This window comes from Ochlerotatus camptorhynchus, unplaced genomic scaffold, assembly GCF_037179485.1.
Source record: "Ochlerotatus camptorhynchus isolate MF236.1 unplaced genomic scaffold, CSIRO-AGI_Acam_v1.1 ptg000767l, whole genome shotgun sequence".
Lineage (NCBI taxonomy): Eukaryota > Metazoa > Arthropoda > Insecta > Diptera > Culicidae > Ochlerotatus > Ochlerotatus camptorhynchus.
In genome coordinates this window covers 978,130-996,624 of record NW_027041234.1, presented here as the reverse complement: position 1 = coordinate 996,624, position 18,495 = coordinate 978,130, and the positions used below count along the sequence as shown (strand labels likewise).

Genomic DNA, 18,495 nt, shown 5'->3' with positions numbered 1-18,495 from the left:
GTGTAGAGGTTAGCGTGATTGCCTCTCACCCCAGCAGGCCTGAGGCATAACATCTCTGATCACGGTTTCCTTCGGAAGGGAAGTAAAGCCGTTGGTCCCCGGTTTATGAGTTGATGGACCGATAGGTAGGGTCCAGGTGTGGGAGCTTCCTCCCTGGCGTAGGTAGCATTGGTGCTCAGCACGGAAAACAAGATCGACGGAAAACAAATCAAGGAAAAACCCAACCTACTAACAAAATATCCCTCCTGCGACCTTTGTGGGACGCATGGTCTTGCTTTGTAACTGCGCTAAGGGAGGCCCCTAAGCCTGGAGCTGTCATTGGAACCCTTTCATCCAGAGATGGTCATGCTGAAGAGATTCAAAGCTTCAGCTACAGTGGTTACATTTCTAACTTTTTTGAACTACCTCTTCAGCTTGGCCTACAAACTTGTAGAATCATTTTCGTATAGGAAACGCGATGCTCACTGGTATAGAATTTCTCACAGGAACAGACTTAGGATGATGCAACGTATAAATTCCGTCCAATCTTGTCAATAATTATCAAGACCTGGAATCTTTGACACCAGCTCTCTTCGAGAAAATGGCAGTTCGCTAGTGTCGAATGGACGTAGTGTCTGATTCCATACGAATGGAATTAAATTCATTTTCATTTCATCATCAACTTCTCGAAGAGAATGTTTGATATGTCGTTGCACCAGTTTAATACGAACAATAATACTCGTAGATTCCCCTAGTGAAGTGAATTCTACAGCAAGTCAGAAGACAGACACATTTGGGTCATTTCAGAATGAACTCTGGGGGAATGTCGGAAGAAGCTTCGTGGATAAATTGGTAGAGCTGTCCAGAGCAAGTTCACAAAAAACAAGGGGAAGTCAAAAAGATACTACCGTGAGAACAAGGAAGAATCTTCCGGATGAAGGCAGAAAAAAATCCTAATAATTCCGATACTCTTTACATGGGAACCCAGAAGGAGCTAAACATGAAGTTTACGAGAAAAAGAAAAACTTCAGGGGGATGTCTCACTTCCAGGAGAAGTCGGAAAAACTTCTTGGGAAGTCGGAGGACAAATTTAAGAGAAGCCAGAATTCTTCATGAGCGGCGTCGGTTGGTTGGCGGTTGTCTTTATTAAGGAGATTTTCAGTCAGACGCTGGTTCATCTCCGTCGCGCCGGGTGTGCAGTGGTAAGCTTGATTGCCTCTCACCCCAAAGGGTCTGGGTTCAATCCCAGTCGGCACCGCCGGGATTTTCTGAGGCATATAATCTCCTTCGGAAAGGAAGTAAGGTCGTTGGTCCCCGGTCTATAAGTTGATAGGTCGATAGGTAGTGTCCAGGTGTGGTAGCTGCCTCCCTGGCGTCGGTAGCATTAGTACGGAAAGCAAGATCGACGAGAAAAAAAACCAATAAATAAAATCTTCATGCTCAGATAAATGAATGTATAAAGTGTCGAATGTAAATTTACAAAAAAAAAATGCTGTGTGGATCCATCAACAGAAGTTAATACATTCTGATTAACCTATCCGGCTCCTGAATTTAAGAATTTACTGATTTCCAGTATGAGCGATCAGCTGTTTCCCGATTTCTGAGTAACCCAAAAAAAAGCCCGGAAATGGAAACACAAATTCGAATGCTTAAATGACCGCCTGGAGTTCTATGGGTTAAATTTCAATGATATTTAAAACAAAGCTCAAACGAAATTCAAACGAAATTGAAAAAGAATAACTGCTAGAAATTTCTTGGTAATCCATTCGTCGATTGTGCTTTATTTTACTAATAATTTATTTAGGGGAAATGGATGTAATGTCGGCCTACATGCCCCTAATTTGGGCTCATCAGCAATCGACAAAATTTTCAATAGCGACCAAAAATATCCATTAGTACCGTCCCAATGACGCGCTCATGTAGATAAAATTGATAAATAGCATATTTTTAACTATGGGCCCAATCTTAGATCCATAGGCCAACATTAGCGCCATTTCCCCTATCTAGGCTCTTAATTGCGGCAGCTCTACGGAGCCGAAATTTATAAACTTCGTAGAAGAAGGGGCTTACTCGAGGTTACTAGAAATACTAGAAGGAGAGATGAGCGGAGAAAATGTTTTGAGCCAAATAAACTGTCAAAATCTGAGCCAAACGAACATTCCCATTAGATTTTTCTGAGGATTTTTTATTCTTACTAGATTAAATTTGAGAGTATTGCAATCGAACAGAAATTCAATCACCTTTATGTTTCGTGTGCTTCTCAAATTCAACTAGTTTTTGGAATCAAAAGCAATATTCTAGCTCTATTGATTAATTGATCTTAGTTGGTTAATTAATGGCACCAAAAAATGAGCAAAATATTGCGATGTAATCAAGTATTAATTTACGCGTAAATCGAATCAAAAGTAAAAGTCATGTGAAATGCTAAGTTTTAGCAAGGGTTTCAAGAAAATTTAGATACAAATCCCTGCTGCCGAATTGTATTTTGTTTTCTCCACCCATCTCTCCCTCTGAGTATTTCTAGAGGTTACGGGCTACAATCTATTGACAGGTAGAGAGGGGAGCAAGTAAAAGGTACACAAGGATGCGATTGATAAATTTACCTCCACCGCCGTTAAAATACTGTTTTGCGTCCCTCTAAGTTCAACCCGACCTTTTGTCTTTGGACCTTTTGTCATAGATTCACACTGATACAAGGGCCCGAAGGTTTGACGCCATTAACCACACTACTGGCCACTTAGCAAAAACATCATACCCTGCTTGAAGTTTATACCGTTAAAATAGGTTAAATGCAATAAAAATCTTTTCATGACTTTCTACGAAACATTATCCACCTACACAGGCGGCGAGTCAAGCTTCCAGCATATGACTCAAAGGAGGTCGCATATTTTCCATTCATGCATACTTTCAAACAGCAGCACGTCCTCTAGCTGGTCGCCTCTCGCTCTCTGCTGGTGGAGCATCGACTGCCAGTTTGCCTCTGAATGCCGCAAGACGTGGATCGTCGTATTTGTCGTCACCGTCGTCGCCGTTAGCGTCGCCGTCGATGTGATCATTGTTGTTGTTGTTTTCGCCTCGAAACAAACCTTTCGCGCCACCACCAGTCATTGTTGTTTGACTCTCATAATCATCAAATCGTTTTGATTCTTCAGTTATTGGATTATGCCATCCATCATTGTTGTTCAAGTTTTAGCACTGATCAAAAACGACTGATCGGGAGTCTAAGATCGCGTTCCGCGCGGTGATTTCATGCGTGCCCGAACGCGTGTATAGGTGTGCGAGGAAGAAGAAGAAGTGAATCAAAACTGTGTTACTGGTGGAAGTGCAACTGCAGGTTCAAGTCTGTTCGTAGCCCCCCTTCTTCGCTCAAAATCCGCGCGTGAGATGCAGAAAGGTGAAATCATAGAGTGGAATAAACAACAGCAACTGTAAGCGAATTTTAAATGTCTGCCCACCGCCACCAGTACAAGGTTCGTTCGCACAATTATTGTGGATATGTACGCATTTTTGATATTAATATTCGGTGCAATTACTCGTAATTATGATTATTGTGAGTTGTTAGTGTTGTAGCTCTGATTGATGGGACTGCCGCGAAGATGAATGACGTTGTTTTTTTTATGGTTGCGTGTGCTTGTGTGAGTGTTTACTGCTGGGGCTCCAGCTGATGGTGATGAGAATATGATGACGAAAAGGAGGGTTTCCCCCATTTGCGGAAATGATCGGGAATCCGTTCGTACTGCCCACTGCTGCGGTCGCTTATGATGGTGGGTAATTTTCGGTCACAACCGACGATGGAAACGACAGCGTGTGAAGCGAACCGAGACCGGATTTTAAATTGAATTATAATTTAGCTCTAAAGGCAATATTCGTTCGCTCCAAAGAGGGTTGTAGTCAATAGGTTTACGAAGGTCATCAACATTTTTTCTAAAAAGTACGATGGATGACAATTGCAAATGTGCTGGAACATGTCATGTTTCAATCATGTCATCAAATCGATTTGATTTGATGCCGGATGAATTCAATGGATTGGGACAAAATGGGAATAAAGGTTATTATAAAGCGTGCACAAATTTACACTATATTTGATCCATAATCAGTGAAAGTGGAGAGAAATTATACTCCATCTTGCTACTGGAAGTGCACAGTTTGAATCGTTTTTAGTGACAACTAGCTGCTTTGTACATACGATAATAATTCATTGCATTGATAATCATGCGATAAATTTTGTTCCTATTTTTGATTGTATGTAAATCCAAATTCAGACTTATATTCCATACATCATATGTGTAGCATACAGCCGGCGCCGGCGGTGTAGTGGAAAGCGTAACTGCTTTCTCACCACAATGGGTCTGGGTTCAATCCCAGCCGAGGTCTTTGGGATTTTTCTGAGGCATAAAAATCTCTGGTCACGTCTTACTTCGGAAGGGAAGTAAAGCCGTTGGTCCCGGCCCATGTGTGTGATATCCTACGCAGGTGTTGGAAGCTGGCTTCCCCGCACATTTGATTGCCGTCAATGGATGGCAATCGATGTCCGTCGGTGATTGGCACTAGATTGCGGAACAGAGACCAAAGTTAAATAAAGGAAAGAATAAGATAAAAGATCATTTTTTTTTCAAAATGGTAATACAATGCTTTGGTGTCTTAAGCATAGTTGTAGAACTTGTCATTACAAGGAAGTTTGCTGAACAAAGTGTTCTATCTATTTTATAAAGTAAGTTAAATCGTATTTTTCAATTATGACCCCTCAATTAAATGTTTTTTTTTTTTTTTTTTGAATAACTTTGTTTGTGTTTGTTATACAAATGTTGTATGTTGTACAAAATTGTGCAAAATTCACAAATTTGTGGAACAAAGTATGTATTGCTTATTTCAGAAATATATTGCTTTTTTGACCAAAAATTTCCCATTTTCGAGCACGAACTACTCGAAGGGCGGCAGATTGAACTACGTGGATCAGAAACTAGATAATAAATACTCAAAAATCCAGAAGTTTTCATTTGTATCTCAATGTATCCGGATAAGTTATTAATGTAGAAATATTCATTAAATGTAGGCACTATTATGGTAGTATATTATTTCATTATTCGCTCTCCGATGAATCAGAGTATTTTGGAATCAGAATCATCACTTATCACTTATAATCTAATAAATATTTAGCATCAGGCGACATTATGAGCTCTGATTTACGTGTTGATAAACGTTTGCTTGAAATCAAGGCAATCAAGCAAGCGATGAAGGACATAGGTGTTCGTTGCAATCCGCGAAATTTTTCTCGAATGGTTTTCTCGTGTTCTACTTATAATTTTTTTTAACGCCTCTTTTAAAAGTTGTCCGATAGGGACCATGAAGTGATCTATGATCTCTGATCCTTGCATAAGTACCTTATGGACAGATGCAGGCAGATAATACCACGGATATAATTCAACAAACGTTCGCCAACAAAGCACATTCGTTCGAAGCATTTACCTTTGAGCGGCAGATGACGCGATTGTACCTATCTCATAGCGTTCGTATGATAAAATGGAAGAGTTGCCAGTCTTCTTGATATGAAGTATTCGTTGTAAGGCAATATTCGTCGAATTTTGCTGAATTCATTTTTTTCCGCTTGCAAGAGCTTGCAAAATAGCCCCGCATCGTTGCATTACGTCCAGATCGATTCCTATATCATAACAATAATTTATTTCAACAATGCGTATACTTATAACATATTTATTTACCTGTGATTATTGAAGTTTTTCTGCGTCCCGAAAAAACTCCAGGCGGAGTTGCCGTCGTTCGATGTTCCAGATCCGCTTGCACGTGGTTTGTCAATAATTAATCCCATATAGATTTTGAACCTTCCCTGAACCTCACTTTTCCTTCTTTAAATTGTTCTACATCTGCTCGTTTAACTTGCCATTTACGTATATACAATCTATACGACACATTAAGGAAGTACTCCATGAACCTAATCCATGGATGCAAGCTGCACAAACCGTACTGTAATGCGCTTGCATCCGTAGGTCCGTAGGTTGAACTAGATCGATATTGGTCATTTTCTTCAGTTTTGCTCCACACATCTTTGGGCAAATGCCGTTGAAGTAATTGCGTTACAAACTTTACTATCAATCATAGTTAATACCATTTCATATGTAACCCTCACGGTTCTATCATTATCCTCAGTTTCGAAAGGTTCTAACTTAAGTATTGGTTTATCCACAATCATTTTTCTCCTTCATAGACACATCAGCTGTTTCCTTTATTAGATGAATTCGTAGCGGGTGACAATAACGTGCGGATAATGGAGTAGGATTCTGGAACAAAAGTTTTCCTTGGCCCTATGACCACTGCTCCAATCGAATTCCCATTTAATAACCATCGACAGTTCCAGAAGTTCATCATCAGAAAAAACGTCAAGTTTATCTACACAGTTCGAAAAAGTAGTGTAAATTTCTGTTCAGTATGATCCATTTAGTCACATATCATATAAGTTTACATTATATATCATGTAACGTTCTGAGACATTTCATGCAATGTAGCAAATATTTTATACAAAAGTACATTGTTGTAAACAACATTGTTTACAAGTTGCTCGGTTGCGTGAATTGAAATACAAGTTTACGTGAATGAATGTTCACATCAGTATTAAAATTCAGAATTTGTATCTGTGTATAGTTGCTTGCAGGATACGACGACAACTTTGGTCTAATAGGGACTGGAGCTGCACTTCAATAAGAGTTTCGCTCACTTCAATCAATTGGGGATAGCATTCTTACTTTGCAAGCAGAACTTTGTTATGTGAGGGTACACATTTGAATTCCTCAACTTCGCGTTTTTGCGCATATTCATGTACTGAAATTTGGTCAAATTATTGGCGATACTGCGATTAACGCCTATGCAGACGACATCTCCATGTTTCTGGACAATGAACAAGTAGTAGTTCAAGTGGTAAATGTATTCAATGAATTTGGATTATTTTCTGGGTCTATATTTAATAAACAGAAAACTGTAGCAGTTATAATTGAAAACGTCTACCTCACCTCAGACACGGAATGGTTAAATGTTGAAAACTTTGTTAACATTCTCGGTGTACGCTAGGGAGAAAATATTAAACAAGCACCACCCGAGAGGAAGCTGAACCTGGTACAGAAAATTATTTTGATGAACACGTACATAAACTCAAATCCCTGGTATATGGCCTCAAATATACCACTCACAAAGGGATTTGCTACAAAAATAAAGGCAGAGATCGGGAAATTCATTTTTGCAAAGAATAGCATTTGAAAATCTAATTTTCCCAAAATCTAGAGGAGGTCTAAACCTAAATTGTCCAGAAACAAAAGCGAAAGCTCTGCTTGTTAATCGGATCATGAACTTCGCATAGCAACTTCCCATATTGAGCAGCTTCCTGGAGAACCAAACACTACAATACCAGCAATTTTCAACCACGTAACTATACTGAAGGAGGAACTGTCTCACTTACCGGATCAATTGAGCAACACCCCATCCTTCCAAGGATTATATCTTCACTTTCTGGCGTTGAAACCGGATCCTGGATTTGTACACCGCGACTGGAAAACTGTTTTCAAATATCTCCACAACAAAGTTCTAACATCATCGCAGCGCTCAAATTGGTTTGTGGTAATGCACAAAAAGATAAGGCATAAAGAGATGCTGTTTCAACGAGGTGTAGTAGATAATCCCTATTGTGAATCATGTCCAAGAGAGCTCGATACACAAGCTGTTCCGTTGCCAACATGTCAGAGATATCTGGAGCTTCCTACGAAGAAAATTATTGCATCACGATTCTAGGTTAGCCAGATTACAACCGGAGGAATGGATTCATCCAAACTTCCGAAACAGTAATGAAACAATTAAAAACTGTATTATTAAATTCAAGGTTGAAAATACTCATTTCAGCTAGAACATTTTTTTTTATTATGAAATAATTAGATGCTATGATCATATTTTGAATTGGTAAGATACAAGAAGTGGTTGCAAAGAATGTGTTTGACATATTAAACCTGTTTATTTCACTTCATGAGAGTCACAATCAGCGATTTTTCACACACTAACTCACTCACTCACTCACTCACTCAGCGATCAGCAAATCGCTGATTGTGACTCATGGAAAGCAAAATTTACAGGTTTTATGTTTCAAACGCATACTTTGTAACCTATTCTTGTAAGTTACAAGTAAAACATGTCATCAAACCATGTTTTGGGTTTATTATTCCGAAAAAAATATTTTAGCTGAAATGAGTATTTGCAACCTTGATTAAATTGATAGGTCTTTACTTTAGCTATCTAATTGAAACCCATGAAAACTCAATAGGATTGGACAATTTTGTATTTTAGCTATTAACAATTAAGCAACTAAATATAAGGCTTTACAAAAAAAAAATCACGAAGGCCAAATCTTCAGAGCCTGTGTAAGGTATTATTACCTTCGGATTGCTCCATGAAGATAGCACTTTCGATGCACGCGAAGGTGTAGTTTGAGCTGCTTTTTTACAATAGCTGCAGCTGCATTATTGCCAGCCGAACGTAGCAGCATCTAAGAAGCATATATAGCTCTTCCGTTGGATGATTCGATCGAAGTTTTTCAATTCTACGCCTTTTTGAACATTCTAAACAATTATAAAACGGTTTCAATCTCCGAATTTTAGCACGGGATTTCAAGGAAGCTTACGAAGAATATTGTCTGGCACGCTAAATGGCGTATCACAATATTTGGCATTATTTTTAAGAGATTTGCTTAATGTACGGCTATACTTCTCCCAAGGCCTTTTGAAGTATTTGCAAACATTGCTTATGAATTCTTTAATTTCCACTATGACGTCTGGAACACACGTCAATTTCGTAACAATCCAAAACCACGTGAACAACAGTTTTCAACTTAGCATGTCTCTCTGCTTCCCTCCACTTCATGAGCATATGATGGTAACTGATTTGTTCAGTAGGTGTAACCAGACAAGGTTATCGTCATTAAATATTCCAATATTCAATAGCAATAGGCAATAGCAATACCAGCAATTTGAGAGTACTTACCGTTAGTTTTGGAGGTCATTTCTGATCGGTTTTAAGAAAAAAAAAAGGCACAATTATAAAAACTTCGAATAACACTCTTCAAACAGCTTGTGTTTAGAATGTCAATATTGATACGCTGGAATACAATGAAAAGTTGACAGGATGAAAACGATCAAAGTTGGCTATGCGTACCGCATATGAATCAGGCGTTGCCGATCTGCCGTCATCTGCCGCCGTTCGAGTAGTTTGTGCTCGAAAATGTCTCATTTTTGGTGAAAAAACCAATATATTTCTGAAATAAGCAAAGACAGATACATACTTTGTTCTACAAATTTGTGTATTTGTGCACAACTTTGAAGAATGTAAAAAAAATAATAAACCAAACACGAGCAAAGTTATTCTAAAACAACTGTTTTTGAGGAGTCTTATTTGAAAAATACGATTTAACTTGCTTTAACAAATAGATAGAAAGTTAGCGTCTTCGGCAAACTTTCTTGTAATGACAAGTTCTACAACTTTGCTCAACACGCCAAACAGTAATTACATCTAAGTTTAATGATTTTTTTTGTCGAAATTGTTTCATTGATTAATCAATCCATTGAATTGGTCGATGAACCTGACGAAATAAAACAGTCAGTTAAAAGTAGTTGTAGATTTGAATGTTTTCTCCCAATTACATTAGATGAACTTACAGTTATTTGTTTTTCATTACGAAAATCGGCTGGAGTAGATAATGATAATGCTAGAGTTATTCAAGATTGCTTTCATGTCATTGGCCACATCTTGCTGGACCTTATTAATGAATCATTGCAACCTGGACATGTGCCACAAATTTAGAAGGAATCCTTAGTGGTTCCTATTCAAAAAGTTGCCGAAGATTTTCGTCCTATCAACATGTTGCACACATTAGAGAAAATCTTAGAACTTGTTGTTAAAGGCCAGCTGTTGGAGTATTTGAATAGCAACTCTTTGTTGATACCAGAACAATCAGGATATCGGGAAGGTCATTCTTTTGAAACTGCGTTGAATTTGGTGTTAACAACGTGGAAAGACAACTTGGAGCGTAAAGATTCGACTTTTTTTTATGTGGAACGCGCTTTTGAAACAATTTCTAGGCCCTTACTGTTAAGTACAATCAAGCGCTTTGGAAATACGAGTTTTACATATAAATGGTTTGAAAGCAATTTATCTGACAAAACTCAACGGACTGTTTTTAATGATTCTGTTTCCAGTCCCGTGGGGAATAACCTTGGAGTGCTCCAGGGAAGCGTATTAGGGCCCCTGTGAATTTTGCAGCTAAGAATTTGGAAGTTGCCGTCTCACACTAGAATGAAGATTTGCAGTATCTAAGTAGATGATTGAAGTGTAAGCTGTTAAAATTGAATACAAGTAAAACTTAATTTATGGTAATTTCGCAGAATCGATTAAATGAGAACGTCTCTGTTGTAATTGATGATGAGACTATTGATCGCGTTCGAGAGATAAAATATCTTGGTGTGATTATTTATGAAAAACTTAAGTTCAACTCTCACATTGACAATGTCATCAAAAAAAATTGCCGCAAAGTATGGAATTGTCGACTGAGAAACGATTTAACTATTGCCATTAAAATACAGCTATACAAATCAATCATCTCTTCTCATCTAGACTTTTGCCCTTCCATTTTATTTCTGGCCAATGAAACTCAAATATCGAGATTACAGCGCTTGCAGGGTAAAATAATGCGTTTGATTTTGGGATGTAATAGATTCACTTCCTCAACTTTGATGCTAGACGCCTTACAACGGTTGTCGGTGAAACAAAGAATTGTGTATTTGACTATGGTGTTCATTTTTAAAGTAGTTAACGGTTTGCTGCCTCGATATTTGTGTGATCGAATTGAAAGAGGAAGTGACTTTCATGGATATAATACTAGAAACGCGGTTGAAAAAAGAACTCCAGTTTACTTGACTTGTGCTTCACAAAATTGATTGTATTTTAAAGGAATAAAGGTTTTCAATTCGTGCCTAGACATATCAAACCTACAGCAACACTTACAGAATTTATATGACAGTGAATTTCACACGTTAAAACTGTCTTTTGAATAGTTATACAGTGATTTTTTTATGAATTGACAAATTATGTATCTTGACGAAGTTATCTCTAATGGATTATTTGTATGTTTTGTATGAATAGCTGTCATAATGACTTTTTAATAATTATTGTAGCACTGCCAAACTTATTTTTTTTCGCCACGATGGTGATGATGGATTTTTAATATTTGATGTAATGGTAGTAGATTTAAAAAAAGAGTAGAGATATAGATATAGAGTACTGAAAAATAATGCAATTTTGAAGCTTATTTGGAAGATACCTTGAGTTAGTAGTAAGTTTTGGTAAATGTTTGGGGTCCGTGAGCATTCCTGACATTGCTGAAAATGATGTAAGCATCAGATTGCGGGGTTGTTAGTGCAATAGGATGCTTTGTTGATTGTTCATTAAGTCTTGATTGCTTGTAATACTTGTGAATATTGTAGGTGGACAAAAAGGCGAACTAAGAGTTTTTCCACAATTATATCGCTGTGAAGCAACTGTAAACTCAAGAAGGAATTTATATCTGTAACTGAAACTAGTTCAATTTTGTTTGCTAACCTGGTTAAAATGTCATATTTAGATATATATATGTTTAAAACCTCTATAATAAACAAAAATATATATATATATATATATTTAGATATCTTAAAGATAAATCGTCCAGCTCAAACCACCATCATTACGAAGTAAATCCCAAATTTTTTTTTTTTTTATGATTCTATTTACGAACCCCTTGCTTGGTTCGTAAATGAAGGTTCCAGTGTATATATTTTCTATTTTGACTCTTTAGCTTTGTCTCAGACGTCATTTCGATTAGAAGTGACGATTTATTGCTACGATTTATTGAAAAATGTCGAAATGAGTGGTCGTATATGCTTTGATCGATGCTCTTAATCGACTTTCTTTTTTGATAACAACGGCTATACAAACAGATTTCACGCTATTTTTGCAACACAGTTTGATAAAGGAGATTCTAATCTAGCATCCAGAACATGCAATAAAACATGGAATATTTTTGCTGCTGAGTTATTAACGAAATAGAAATTCGATTAAGAGAATCAATCAAAGCATATATGACCTTTTGATTTGTTCGTCTAGAAATGTGAATGATTGCCTATAACAAACAAGTATGCAAAGTTTCATGCAAATCGGAGAAGGTTGAGTCAAAAATTATTGTTGTTAATTTGGCTTGGAACTCCTCTATATCAGATTATTTATTGACGTACAATTCTGAGGACAAAATTCGTCGCATGCATTACTCATCAACTTTATATTCAGTCTGGTGTTAATCAGCTTTGTCCACCTATACCAACCAATTATCAGCATCTGTTCTTACTGTTCAGAATGGATTGTTAGCTGGTCCGATCACCAAATATTAGTAAATAAAACGTGCCAAAAACTGCTAAGTTGGCGCTTATGCGGAACAAAATATTCCACTCAAACGCAAACACTCAATACTCGACGCAGAATTATTTGCAGTCCATGACTACAACCCTCGCCGATTACAAACCATACCCGTTACTTAGTCAACCTTCCGAAGGTGAACCGCAAAAAAACAACATCGCCAACCACAACTCCGTCAAGGAAAACAATGCGAACCACCAGCCAAACCGCACCACTACCACACTACTCTACTAGTTGTATTGCAGTTACATAAAACCGCCACCGTCCCATCATCGTCATCGTCGCGCTTGGAAAGCATCAGCAACAAGCACCGGTTTCTTGAAGTGCAACGTGCAACAGCAGTAGAAGCACTACTGGGACAAAATTATACCTAAAAGACTACGAGCCTCTCATTGGAGAAGTCGAAACGAAGCGTTTTTCGTATGAACGCTTGTATGAAAACAAAGTCGTTTCGACTTGGTTCCATCATGTAGGCCCAGTTTTGATGTGGCTATTTACTAGTAAACCAGTGTGCTGTACCGATGGATATGTGTATAAGCATATGTTTCAGTTTTGTTTGCCTCGTTGGAGTAGCACACGATCACCAGTAGTCGCGAAGATCATCGGTCGTTGCATAGACCGTCGCTGGAATAGCACCTTGATCAAGTAATGGGAGGACAGTAAAACTATAGTCGCTATATTTATAGTCTGGCGGATAGAATTTCGAGCTATCAATTTCGACCAACAATTGAAAAGGTACTATCAACTTTTACAAACAAAACGTTAATTATTGTTCCCTCGCCAATCGAACGCAAATTACCAGCATCATCGGATAGGGGAAGCTTTCCCCAACCCAACGATGGTGTTAGTTTGCGTAGCCGAGGCTTGAGTCACGTGAAAACGGTTCCCGAAATTTTGTTCGTAATTTGACAGCTCAACTGGTTCCCGAGATTATATCCGCCAGACTATGAATATAGCGACTATAAGTAAAACTGGAATGAGCCAACTGCTTCGAGTGAGTGATTGTGTAGAATAATAACCAGATCTACCTTTAGGTACCTACCTAGAAGTGGATCGACTGCACAGCCCGGCAACTTACATGAAAGCGAGAGTAGGCAGTCAGGGTAGCTCTCTGAGTGCGTCTCGGTTTCAACTGGCCGCCACGATGATGACGACGAGATAAGTGTCAGTATTTACCTAGCATTTATTGATCCAGTTTTCATATCGTGCAACTACAAATATTGCGGCCATTCAAGCATCATGCGGGTGGCATTTGTTGTCTTAGCTGGTTTCCATTGAGATCAAAACTGGTGGATACTTGCTAGTGTTTCTGTTTGTTGATATAAGATGAAGATTTACAAACGCAACGTGGTGTTATTTTGCCTCTTTTTGGTCTTTTCTTTGGAAATCAGAAAATTCATATTTTGGCTCAATCTTCTGTTTAATATTGACCAGTTCCAGGTCAAATAAGATAAAAAAAAATGGCTTGACCTCCACCGATTTGCATGAAACTTTGCAAAATTAAGTGTTATGGGCAATCATTTACATTTTTGCACAAAAAAATCATCGTTGACAAACGCAAATTCAGCCATTGTGGATCTAGTTTTTTTTTTCAAAATGGCGTTTTTGAGATTTTTCAATAAATTGTAGCACTAAGATGTAACTTCCGATCGAAATAACGTCTGAGACAAAGTTGATTGAGAAAGTAAAGTAGTTTTGGAAAAAAAGTGAGAGGTTGTATACAAGACACGACCGTAGATTCAACGTAGGATTACGAAAGTTAGTTAGGATGTCACAGCAAAAGTATAGTAAATATAAAATTGATTTTTTAACTCGTTACTAGTGTAAAATTTCGATTGCTTGAAATTCGGAAGCAATTTGAGAGTTCTGTTTTTAGGGTGCTCTGTCGATTTCCATGTAGTACATGCCAATCCTGGACGATATGTCTTGGATTCAAGCTCTTACTCTTTAGTTTACTCTTTAATTAGTCATTTGTGGTGGAAAAGGACCGATGGGTTGGAAGCTAGTTAAGAACAATACTGTGGAAACTTTTCCTCGATGTTTTTTGGAAATGATAGCAGTGCGGAAATGAAATATGTAGGGGAAATGGATGTAATGTCGGCCTAAATGCCCCTTATTTGGGCCCATACATAAATTCAGCAATCGACTAAAATTTCAATGGCGACTAAAATTATCCATTAGTACCATTCCAATGACGCGTTCATCTAGATAAAATTGATAAATAACAGATTTTTTGCTATGGGCCCAATCTTAGATCCATAGGCCAACATTAGAGTCATTTCTCCTATTAGGGAAAACACATCAATCACTGAATATGAGCGTACCGGACGGTACCTACGTTTATACTTTTTGATGCAAATTTTAAGCCTCTTCTATTAAGAGAATTCGGCAAGGCATAAAGATCGGTCTGGCATGCTCAGTGCTTAGTATCAATATTCGGCGACTGTGTTAGGGAAACCACTTTTCCCATCACGAAAACTCCTCGATTTCTGATGACAAAATTACGCATTTACGTGCACAAAACGCACTGAATTTTTGTTTTTTTTTTTTTTAATAGATAATAAAGAAGCAAATATTGATTGGAGGAATTTCTTGCTCAAAAAAATCGCGATCAATAATTTAAATTCGAGATTTTTTTTTTTTGCTTTTTTCTAGCGTCCTGGAGAAAACCTTACGAAGTGTTTCTGGTTATTTTACATGGTCATGTGGTATTCGGTTATTGCGAGAATTTGACGCATTTGACCAGAAACGGTTGGTTGCTGGGTACATTATCAAAGAGCTTTGGGAGTGATGTGGCTGGCAGAAAGGCGAGCAAACATTCAATGAAAATTAACTCAAGTTATGGTGGTCCTGAAAATTACCATTTTATTGTGATGGTTTAGTAATGCTGAGCCATTAGGGTGTTCAACGCAACACCAGTTGCTTTGTTGTTCTTCAGCCGACCGATCTCCTTCTCAACTTCTTGAAGATCAAGGGCCGATAGCCTGTCGTCTTCGGCGGGTGCTCCAAGGTCTGTTGCCGTGCCACCTTCGTTTTCTGCTTCTTCGCCGTTAAGGTGCTCGTCATAGTCCTGCTTCCACCTCTCAATCACCTCACACTCGTTCGTGAGAAGGTTACCGTCCAAGTCATTGCACATATCGGCTTGCGGCACGTAGCCTTTGCGCGAACTATTTAGCTTCTCGTAGAAGTTCCGTGTGTCGTTTACGCGGTACAGATTTTCCATCGCCTCGCGATCTCGGTCTTCCTGCTGACGCTTCTTCATTCGGAAAACCGAGTTTTGTCTGTTCCGCGCTTGTGTGTATCGCTCCACATTCAATCTCGTGCGGTGTTGCAGCATTCTCGCCCGTGCTGCATTCTTCCCCTCCACTAATAGTTTGCATACTAGCTATGGACGGATTTCACGCCAACTCGTCTTCGGAGTTGGCAGCACCCTCTCAGAACCTTATGAAAATTTTTTGGTTGTGGAGACTTAGGAATTTTAAGCAACTTTGAGTACTTATTTCTAAATTTATCTCGCCTAACATTTGATAAGGGTCAAAGTTTTTTGTCGATTTTTTTTTTTCAAATCGATATAGCTTAAAAATGACAAGCCCTACAAAATAGTGATGTATGGCGAACTTTTAGCAAATAATCTGAAATTTTATAAAAAATTTAAATAAATTAAAAAATTGGTTTCTACACTCTAAAAAAATATATTTAAAAATTAAAAGTCATTTTCCCAAAAATGGTACCCCTCAGATTTGCTTGATATTTTTTCTCATGAAAGGCAATATAATTACCTAACTTTTAAGGAAAAAAAGTTGTTCGAACAACAACTTTTTCATGTTAATTTTTTTTTTAGCGTGTTTCACTCAAAGTCGAATAGTAATACGCGCACAACCTTATTAAAATCCGTTGAAACTTAATGAGCATAAAGATTTTGACCTTTTGATAATCTGGGCGTGCTTAAAACAAAAATCTAGCCTAACATTTGAAAGGGCCTAATACAGAGGATTTTCCTGCATTTCGAATGGTGTTTTAATAAATGAAAACTCTAGTGTTTTTGTTTAGTGCATAATTTATTTTCCTATAATTCTCCATACATAATTTGAGTTTTTCATTGATTATTAGTCTATCGGAAACAGAGTGAAATTTTTCGGAGTTTCCTTTGAATGTGAAAATCGCTTAGTAGAAATTATGTTTTGAGAAATAGGTACAAAACAATGAAATTTTTGTGTACCAGGTATAGTTTTTACATGACTGAACAGCTCCTTAAGTTCATCGGACATCTTTGTGTATTGATCATTTGATATGAAGCAGAAGTTCAATTTTGTTATGCTTGTATCTGTTTGTTTAACTGCCCAGTCATAAAGTTCTTGTAGAGTTGTGATTGTGTTTCCATAATCTCGAGCAAGACTTGCTCTCTTTGCCATTCGTTTGAGAGTTCCTCCAATTGCGTCACATGGGCCTTTCCCATGAGACGTTGCGAAGAAGTGCCATTCTGCTTCCAATCCATACTTGGACTTGAAGTTGCACAAACTGGCAAAATTCTTTTTATTTTTGTAATGAGCCGCTGCTCCATCTGACATGAAAGTAATTTTTGTGAAACTAATAGATTGTTTAATGAAATCTAACAATTTTGATATAAATAATTGAACTGCTATTGTATCATGGGTCAATACTTCTGAAATAATAATAAAGCTTAAATTTTCCAACTTGTTTTCTTTTATGTAGTAAATTTCGAAAGGATGTATCGTAGCTTTATTATTGTTCCAATGATACCCCTATGCTGAGTTTTGAATAATAAATGAATAATTTTCAGAAAAGTCGCAAATCACTAAAATTTCACCGTTTTGAAGAGAATTTTTTTTATTACTTAGGTAAGATGATTGCTCTTTATGAATAAAATCATGGGTTATGAGCTTTTCAACTTTTTCCGTCAAATATTGAACAAACTCATCTGCAGGTTTAATAATAGTTTCCAAATTACAACGGTCGGTAGTCAACCACTGTTGAAATAAAACTTCTTCCATATCATCTGCTTCTAATACTGATGTAAGTTCCCTCACGATACTATCTGTGGAAATGCATTCTTCACATGTACGATAAAAACAATCTATGGTTCTAATAGGACTACTGCAAAGTATTTTGTCTGCAATTTCTTTATATGAATCAAATTTTACACTATTAATAATCAATTTAACATTTTCATGTATAGTACAGACACATACATTATGTGTACCTGTACTATCCAACAGTATGCAATGCTTTGGTCGGAGCTGAGTGAACGAAGTAAATCCGATTTTAACACTTTTGTATTTCTCTTCAAAAATCATAAAAGCCTCTTTAAGAGACATCATCAATAAACGTTTCTGAACATGCTCTTTATATCCATTTCGATATTCAGAAACATAATCATTACTTCCTGGCATAGGCCTACTAATATCATCACTGTCAAAGAAATTTAAAACAATTTGTTTTTCAGTATCATTAAATCCATGACCACTTCTTGCTTTCTTACTACAAAGAATACCTTGTTCTCTGACTAGCCTTTTCATCTGTTTCACTGTATGATGGGGTGCATTAAATTCATTAACTATTTGATTCACTGACCATGATTTAGGGAGCACTGATAACACTTTTAATTTGTCATTTGTACTCGTAGAAGGCAAATTAAATTTCTTCTTTAACTGCATGATCATTTCGTTAAAATCATTTGATTTGTTGACATCGTCTGAATCCATCCCAAATATATTTTTACGCACTGCCTTTGTGATCTCTGCAGATTTTTGAACACGATAATTCATACTTCTCATACTTCTCGATGAAATTGGTGATAACTGTAAGGTTGAAGCTATACAATTGAATTGTTCCACATTATATGGACCTTGGATCTGATCCGCTGATGGGATTGATTCTAGCGATGGATCTGTATCTGTAAAATTAAAGAAAAGAAAAAAAAAATATTACCACACATTAATATATAACGCTGTTAAGGTGATAGTACCATGAACGGGGGTGGTTTTGATAATGGAGGTAACTTTGGTAATG

The 18,495-nt window shown here is 37.4% G+C and overlaps 1 protein-coding gene across 1 annotated transcript in view; it reads left to right on the top strand.

The window, feature by feature from the left end:
• Positions 1–2,980: 2,980 nt before the first annotated feature.
• ATP8B (ATPase phospholipid transporting 8B) overlaps positions 2,981–18,495 on the top strand; it is a 157,154-nt gene continuing 141,639 nt past the window's right edge. The window contains exon 1 of the mRNA XM_065238338.1: positions 2,981–3,449. The gene's annotated coding sequence lies outside the window, so the exon portion shown is untranslated. The remainder of the gene's footprint in view (positions 3,450–18,495) is intronic.